The sequence below is a fragment of the Pogona vitticeps genome, chromosome 4, assembly GCF_051106095.1.
Source record: "Pogona vitticeps strain Pit_001003342236 chromosome 4, PviZW2.1, whole genome shotgun sequence".
NCBI lineage: Eukaryota > Metazoa > Chordata > Lepidosauria > Squamata > Agamidae > Pogona > Pogona vitticeps.
In genome coordinates, this window is record NC_135786.1 from 931379 (window position 1) to 940118 (window position 8740).

Here is an 8740-nt window from a genome sequence, read left to right on the forward strand (position 1 = left end):
TGCTAGCAGACTCATAAAGGTGGTGGACAGATCACTCAACACAAGGGGCGCGTGCCAGCTTGCCTCTCTTGTTTTGTGGCTGTCCAGACCCTTCCAACGTATGGCGGCCCTTGTGTTGCATGAGTGATCTCCAAAATGCCCTTAGCAGGGCCGCTCAGAAACCCCAGCAAACTCAGAGCTGTGGCTTCCTTGATGGGGTCAGTCCCTCCCCCGTTTGGCCGTCTTCTTTTCATACTGCCTTCCCTTTCCACACTTTCCCCCCAGCATTATTGCCTTTTCCAGGGAGTCTTTCTTCTCATGACATTCCCAAAGTATGAGAGCCTCAGGTGTGTCATTTTTTATTCGAGGGTAAGTTCAGGCTTTCTTTGATCATGTACGTAGTGACTTGTGTTTCTGGCAGCCTGCAGCGTCGAGAAAGCCCTCCCCAACACTGTAATCAAAAATGAATATGTTTTTCCCTTTCTTCACGGTCCGTTTTTCACACCCATAAAGAGGGAATCCAATAGTATGGATGATCTTCACCTCGGTTTGTAGTGGCTCATACGTTCTCTTGAGGGTTTTCTTCTCGCTCCTTCATGGCTGCCCTTCCAAGTCTCAGTCTCCTCCTGACTAGGCCAGCTAAAGGCCCTCTCCTGCACGGGTGCAAGGGTCTCCATCCAGCACAGGCTCAGCTGGCCCAGCGTTGGCTCAGACCATCGGCCCTCAGCCCTTTGGGCTAGTGAGGATTCCACCTCTATTTTTTTCCAAAGGTTCCTTAGCCGTGGCAGTGGAAGGGGGAGCCCTGTTCGCTTGCCTGGTTTTTGGTACAAGGAGGAGGAATTCCTGTTGCAAGTTTAACATGGCAAACCCAAACTTAATGAAGGAGTTTGGGGTGGCAGCATACAGCAAGCAGAGGGATATGGGGTGACAGCATCACACCCTCCACTCAGAGCGTGGCCAGACATTCATTCATTCACTCATTCACTCATTCATTCATTCATTCATTCACTCACTCACTCACTCACTCATTCACTTACTTGCTTGCTTGCTTGCTTGCTTGCTTACTTACTTACTTACTTACTTACTTACTTACTTACTTACTTACTTATATGCCGCCCACATTACCCAAAGGTCTCTGGGTGGCTTACAACATTTAAAATACAATAAAAATTCAATTTTTACAATTAAAAATATATATATATAAATTGCCATCAGGACCCACAGTTGATGTTATTTCAATTAAAAGCCTGGAACAGGAAGGTTTTGACCTGGCGCCGAAATGTCATCAGCGTCGGCGCCAGACGAATCTCAGTTGGGAGGGCATTCCATAGTCTGGGGGCAGCTACCGAAAAGGCCCCTTATCTACAAGCCATCCCTCTTACCTCCTTAAGGGACAGCTCTTTCAAAAGGGCCTCCTCTGCTAGATCTTAACTGCTGCGTAGGTTCCTATGGAAGGAGGCGGTCCTTCAGGTATCCAGGGCCCAAGCCATTTAGGGCTTTATACGTCAGAACAAGCACCTTGAATTGGGCCCGGGCAGCAACTGGTAGCCAATGTAACTTATACAGAATCAGCTGGATATGTTCCCTGGCGGCCCCATCACTCACCAGCCACGCAGCTCGATTCTGGACCAGTTGCAGTCGCCAGACCATCTTCAAAGGCAGCCCCACATAGAACGCATTGCAGTAATCTATGCGGGATGTTACCAGTGCGTGTGTAACTGTCATGAGACTCAGCTCATCCAGGTAGGGCCTTAGCTGGTACAATTTCCGCAGCTGAAGGATGGTGCCCCTGGCCACCGAGTCCACCTGGGCTTCCAGAATTAGACTGGGGTCCAAGAGCACCCCCAGGCTGTTGACCCCAGTCTAACTACAGGGAATGTAACCCCATTCAGGGCAGGGAAATGTCCCTCCAACCTGTCCGACGAAGCACCCACTAACAGGGCTTCCGTCTTGTCTGGATTGAGTTTCAGTTTATTAACCCTCATCCGGTCCATTATCAGGTCCAGACACGAGTTCAGCACAGAAACCGCCTCACCTGGATTGGTGGAAAACGAGAGGTAGAGCTGAGTATCGTCAGCGTATTGCTGACTGCTCAGCTCAAACTTCCTGATGACCTCTCCCAGCAGTTTCATGTAGATGTTGAACAGCATGGGGGATAGCATTGAGTTTCAGGGGTCAGAAGGACGCATTGTCTGCACGGCACCAGGGTGTATTGTAGAAACTCCAGCTGAGACGAGTGGTGCCAGCCCAACTCTTTGGAGCGAGCCAATCGATGGGAATGATCGGCAAAGGATGTTGACTGTAACCTGCTCAACGGAGCACCTCTCAAACTCCACGAGAAGCATCCCCAGCTGCGGGCATGGGAGACGGTAGTGGAGTCGGAAGAAGGGGGAAAGAAGGGAACCAAACTGAACTCAGAGGGAAGGTTCTAGAAGGTTCCTTCTAGAAAAGGAAGGGGGATCCCTATAGTTGTGGGCCCCGGTGTCATCAGTATGCTGATGACACCCAGCTCTACCTCTCCTTTTTCCCTACTACAGTTGATGCTGTTCCGACCCTTAAACGCTGCTTGAAGATCATTCTAGAGTGGATGAAGACAAATGGACTGAGGTTGAATCTGGACAAGATGGAAATCTTGCGCATGGGCAGCCATGGCATCAGTGGGTTGGGAAACTGCCGCTCCTTTGGGGGGAGTGACTCTTCCCACAAAGAGTGAAGTTCGCAGCTTGGGCATCTGCCTGGACCCGGATTTCACCATAGAAACCTAGGTGGCATCTGTGGTCCGGGCAACCCATTTCCTTCTTTGGAGGATTGCCCAGCTGCCTCCCTATCTAGACGTGGGGGCACTCACTATGCTGATCCATGCCCTTGTAATCTCAAGAACAGACTACTGCAGTGCTCTCTGTGTGGGGCTACCCTTGAGACTGATGCAGAGACTTCAACTGGTCCAGAATTTGGTGCCCAGATTAATAACGGGGGTGAAGAAATTCCAGCACATCTCCTCCACTCTGGCTGCCCTTCATTGGCTACTACTGGTTCGTTTCCGCATGGGCTTCAATGTTATGATGACAACATTCAAAGCCCTAAACGGTTTAGGACCTCGGTACTTATCAGAACGCCTGCTCCCAGCCAGATCTGTCCGTAATACCCGTACTACACAGGCAGGGTGGTTGAGGGCTTTGACCCTGAAGGAGGCTTGGAGGGAAAGAACAAGAAACAGGGCCTTCTCTGCGGTCACCCCCCATCTATGGAAAAATCTGCCCATGGAGATGTGCCTGGCACTGAAGAGCTGGCTCTTCTGCCAGGCTTTCCTGGAGCATTAAGATCACAGCCTCCCTTTTACCATCCTTTTTGCCATCCTCTCCATCGCCCCTTTTTACCACCTTCATCACCATCTGTTTTAATTTACCCTATTTGGTTATGTATTAATTGATATTTTATCGTGTTTTAATATTGTTGCTAGCTGCCCAGAATGGCCTGGTTGCCAGATGGTGCAGGATATTAATTAATTAATTAATTAATTAATTAATTAATTAATTAATTAATTCAATCAATCAATCAATCAATCAATCAATCAATAGGCGACAGGTAGAGGAGAGAATAAAAGGGGAGCAAGGTGGAGAGGAGGAGGAGGGTGGTTGAAAGGACACTAGAGAGGAGAAGTAGAAAAGCTCCAGGTATCCGACCCTTGGGAGGACTGGTTGCCTGTGGAGAAGGAAGACCCCCGGACGCCAGAGCTGGTTCAGCTGAGGGCACCCAGGGCTGCTGAGGTAGAACAGATGTGGAAAGCTGAGCCCCCCAAGGAAACCTTCCTTCTGTGTGGGGGGAACAGGACTGGCGAGAGCAAGGAGAAGGAAAAGACGCTGGCTGGGCGACCCGTCAGCTGGGGGAGAAGGAAGAGGAAGGAGAGCTTTATCCAGGGATGACTCAGGTTAGCTACAAGCCATCTTTGCCCTGGGCTAGCCTGTCTCCTGTGTGTGTTTCAAGTCATGGAGTTGAGGGGATGACACCCTTGATGCAGGGCCGGAGGGGCTGGGACCGAGAGAGCTGAGCTAGTTGCTGAAGATGCGAGCCTCCCGAGTTGACGGCTGAAGTTTCTGTTTCAGCCAGGTTCAGGAGCCCACGTGGTACAAAGCTCCTTTCGCTTCCTGTTGGGGACTCAGACATGGACAAGGGGAGCTTGGAACGACTCAGGGCCACCGGGAGCAGTTACAAGGAGTTGCCCCAATTTATTTCGCACCTTGAAAGGTACTTCTTTCGGTCCCTTTCCTTCGTACCAAAACCTCAGAGTGGATGGACCAGCTGAAGTTTGTGCTGGTCAGGATTGGATTGTACGCATAGGACCTCGAAGCTTTTTTTCATGGAGCGCACACGATCAGACGCCTGTGGGTTTCCTGCCATAGCCTGCAGCCATGTCTGTCAGTCGGGGTGTCTTGAAACAGGGACTAGATGGATGCACTTGGTGGCCGCACCAGTTGCTGGGGAGCACGGGGAGTGATGGTGGTGAGGAGGAGAAGATGCTTTGGACTCCTGTCCTGCTTGTGGGATTCCAAGAAGCTACTGGCTGGCCACTTGAAGAGACCGGGCGCTGAACTGCAGAGGCCTGTGGTGTCATCCAGCATGGTTCTCCGTGCGTTATTTTGGAAAACACATCCTCACGCAACTGCACGTAGACATGAATCGGGGGCGTGAACAAGCAGATGTCCTGGTTTTCCCCTGAGCAATAGCAGAGGTGATGCAAAAGGAAGCGTCTCCCTCCATCAGCCCCGTCTGCTCTCTTGCAATCGCCAATTGCCTGAAAGCCCAGTGGAGTTGAGCAAAGCATGATTTGCATTTCCTGGCGTGGAAGTACAAAGGCTCACCTCCACCTCCACAGAGCTCCTTTGTCAAGCTGACAAAGGTGCTGCTGTATTTTTTTCTGGCAGGCTTTGTTGTGCAAGGAGCTGGATTTGGTGCTACCATTGATAGGAGTGGTGAGAACATGCCATCCACAGGATCTGGGCCACTGTAGCAATTATGGGATGAGTCAGAACAACGAAGCAACAGCAGCAGCAAGAAGAAGCCTGGCCGCACTCTCTCGGCAGGATGACATGCTGGGGATTCAGAACGGGGCGGGGGGCAGCCCGAGGATTGTGGCCCCAACAGGAGGAAAGAACGCAAAGGGCCATCTCCTCAAGATCTCTTCCCTAGGACAGGCTCTCCCTCCAGCACGTTGGCTCTGATAGCCATGACGTCAGTGGCCTTTTCCCAGGAGAGAGAGAGAGAGAGAGAGAGAGGGGTGGACCATGGTTTAAGCAGGGATCCCATAAGGGGACTGGGTGGGAGGCAGTTTGCCAGGCAGTCGTCCAAGGGACCAGAGAGTCCCTTGCCGGGACAGGGGTGGTGGTGGTGGTGGTGGTGGAAGGCCCACACGGGAGACCTTGGGAGGTGAATACAAGGCCGGTACAACCCCCGTTTCTGTGTGCTCCCCAGAGCCATCACTGCTACTGCTGCACCATTAAAGAAATAGAGGGCTGGTTTCGCCTTTAGCAAAGCACCCTCTCGGTCAATCAAGATGCTGGGGGAATGCATGTCATGTGTAGGAGGCATTTCCTGCTCCTGGAAGTGTTGGTTGGCTCTTCATAGAACTTGTAAACGGGGGGGGGGGGGGGGAGGGGGGGAGGGAAATAGACTGGTTGTCTCTTTCTCCTATACAGTATTCTGTTATGCTCGGAGGTAAAGCATCTTCTACAAGGCTCAGAGCTCCCCACCTATCCCTAAGTCTCTCTCTCTCTCCCCCCCCCATATTATAGGATATGCAAAACCTTGCTTTTTATATTAGGTTTCAGTGGTGCCTCGACTTACAAAATTAATCCGTATTGGAAAACTGGCTGTAACTCGAATTTTTCATAAATCGAAGCACTATTTCCCATAGGAATGCACTGAAAACTAATTAATCCGCTCTGGCCAAAGGAAAACAAAAACAAAAAAAGAGAAAGAAAATAAACAGACCAAGTCCTATGCTGGGACTGAAAACAAAAAACAAAACACAAAACAACACAGAAACATAACCCCCCCCCCAGCCCAAACCAAGCCAGGAGGCCTCTGGCAGCAGTGGGCGCAGTGGCAGGGAAGCCCGGAAAGCCTCTAACAGCGGTGGGAAAGCCAGGGAAGCCTCCTACGGGCAGCAGTCACGGCGGCGGGGAACCCTGGGAGGCTGAGCTCAGCCGGGATGGTCCAGCAGCTCACCTCCCAGCAACGATGGCAGCAGCGGTGGGAGCCCAGGAGGCTGAGCCTCCCTTTTCCTAACCGTTGGAGCAAGGAAGCAGCCTCTTCGCCACCAACAGTTTGAATTTCCTGCCCTTTTCCCCAGCCTTTTTCCATTCGTAAATGGAAGCTCCGGCCGCAACTCAAAGCAGAATTTTGCAGCCGGAGCTTTTCGCAAGTCAAAATTTTCGTAAATAGGGACGTCCGTAAGTCGAGGCACCACTGTATATTGTATTTAGTTTGTTCTTACATGGCATCAATTCACCCTTGCCTTATGGCAACCCCAAGGATGAGTGATCTCCGGAATGTCCCATCCTCAGCAGCCTTTGCTCTCGACTTTTTGGGGACAGAAATGTTGACATTTGAAAAGAAATTCTGGGCACCCGTTGCCCTAGCCAAACAAGGGAGCACCGTAGGAGGAGAAGATTGGCAGCTGAAGCCCCAAAGAAAACTGGCCCCCTCCCCTGGACACACCAAGCGCCGAGCCTCTTGGAAGAACTCAGACCAGCATTACTGGATTCTATGTATTCCTTGCCATCCAACCAAGCAGTCCTTTTAACACCCAGGGTTGGCAAAAGGCAGGTGTGGTACATCACTTTATTCTGCACTGGCTGTGTCCTGTCATTTTCTGCGTTGTTTGTTTTAGGTAGCTGCCACAAGTCTTCCTTAAACTTAAGACTAAGCGTATGTGTTGGTGGGTGTGCGAGAGTGGGATGGACGACTGACGGTTTCGTGTGGGCTTTGGTTGGGTAGGTCAAAGTTGCACGAGGGACTATTTTGATCTCTCTCCCCATCTCTTTCTACATTTAAAAAAACACTAATGTTTGATGCTGCCTGATGCAGGGTGGACTCCCGGAAGGGTAAGAGATGGTCAAGACATGGGAGTGCACCACTCCCAGGGGAAGGAGCAGAAGAAAGGAGGAAAGCTGATAGGAGTTTCCCTGTGTAGCACTTCCTCTCCTGGGGCATAGCCATCTTGCCTTCCCCCCCCAAATTTGTAGCTCCCCGCCCCACTTCCAGAAGTGTACAAATCCATGCAAATATCTGCAATAACAAACCAATTCAGGCCACCTCCCAACCAGGTGGTCCCTGTCTATGCAGCAAATATTTGGATACAAATTGGACCAGTGGGCTGACCGTGGGCTGGTTTGCCAGTCTGTAAGTCATTTCTACTTTTCGACTAGAAAAATAACCCAGGTGGGTGGAACCTGGCTGCATGTCTTGTGGGCTGGTACCTGCTGGCCTTCTGCTGGGAGGGGATCACAGGCCCCCCCTCCAACATACCGTCACAGTGGGTTAGTCTGTTGCAGCAAAAATACCTGAAGCTTGTGGCACCTTGAATTTGGCAGTGTTTTATTTGGCATAAGCCTTCTGCCCTTGATGGATGGAGTGGGCTGCAGTCCACAGGGGTGTGTTCCTAACAAACCCTGATAGTCTTCAAGGTCCTAGAAGCCTTTTCTTTCATAGAATCATAGGATAGTGAAGTTGGAAGGGGCCTGTAAGGCCATCGAGTCCAATCCTCTGCTCAGTGCAAAAATACAAATCAAAGGAGATCTGCCTAAACCTCTCTTGAATGCCTCCAGCGCTGGAGCACTCCCCACCTCCCCTTGAGGTCATAGGTTCCATTGCTGTACCGTTCTAGTAGTTAGGACGTATATCCTGATATTCCACCGAAATCTGGCTTCCTGTCACTTGAGCCCATGGTTGCTTGTCCTGCACTCTGGGATGATCGAGAACAAATCCTGCCCCTCCTCTGTAGGACAACCTTTCAGTTTTTTGAAGAGTGCCATCTTTTCTCCCCCAAGTCTTATTTTCTGAAGGCTAAACATGTCCAATTCTTTCAGCCTTTCCTCATTAAGGCTTGGTTTCCAGCCCCCTGATCATCCTTGTCATCCTCCTCTGAACTTGTTCCAATTTGCTAGCATCCTTCTTGAAGTGTGCTGTCCAGAACTGGATGCAGTTCTCTAGATGAGGTCTAACTAGTGCTGAATAGAGGGGGACTAGCATCTTGCAGGATTTGGAGACTATACTTCTATTAATGCATCCTAAAATAGCATTGGCCTTTTTTGCAGCCACATCACACAGTTGGCTCATATTTAGCTTAATTCCAAGATGCTTCTCACCCATAGTATTGCTGAGCCAGGTTTTCCCCAACTTGTAACTTTGTGTTTGGTTTCTTTTTCCAAGGTGCAGGACTTTGCACTTATCCCTGAATGTTGTTCTGTTGCTATCATCCCATCCAGATCATTTTGAATTTTGTTTCTGTCTTCCGGGGTGTTAGCTATTCCACCCAATTTTGTTTCATCAGCAAATCTGACCAGCATTCCTTCTATTCCCTGATCCAGATTATTAATAAAAATATTGAAGAGCACCCTTTCCCCATTTGACCTTCTTGACCAACTCCAAGGAGTGGCTGGTCTAAAAAGGTGCCTGCTACAGAGCACGTGTCATGAGAGGAATCTCTGGCACGCCCGGAACAATGGGTGTCTAATTGCTTATTTCCTGCTGTCCTCTTTTT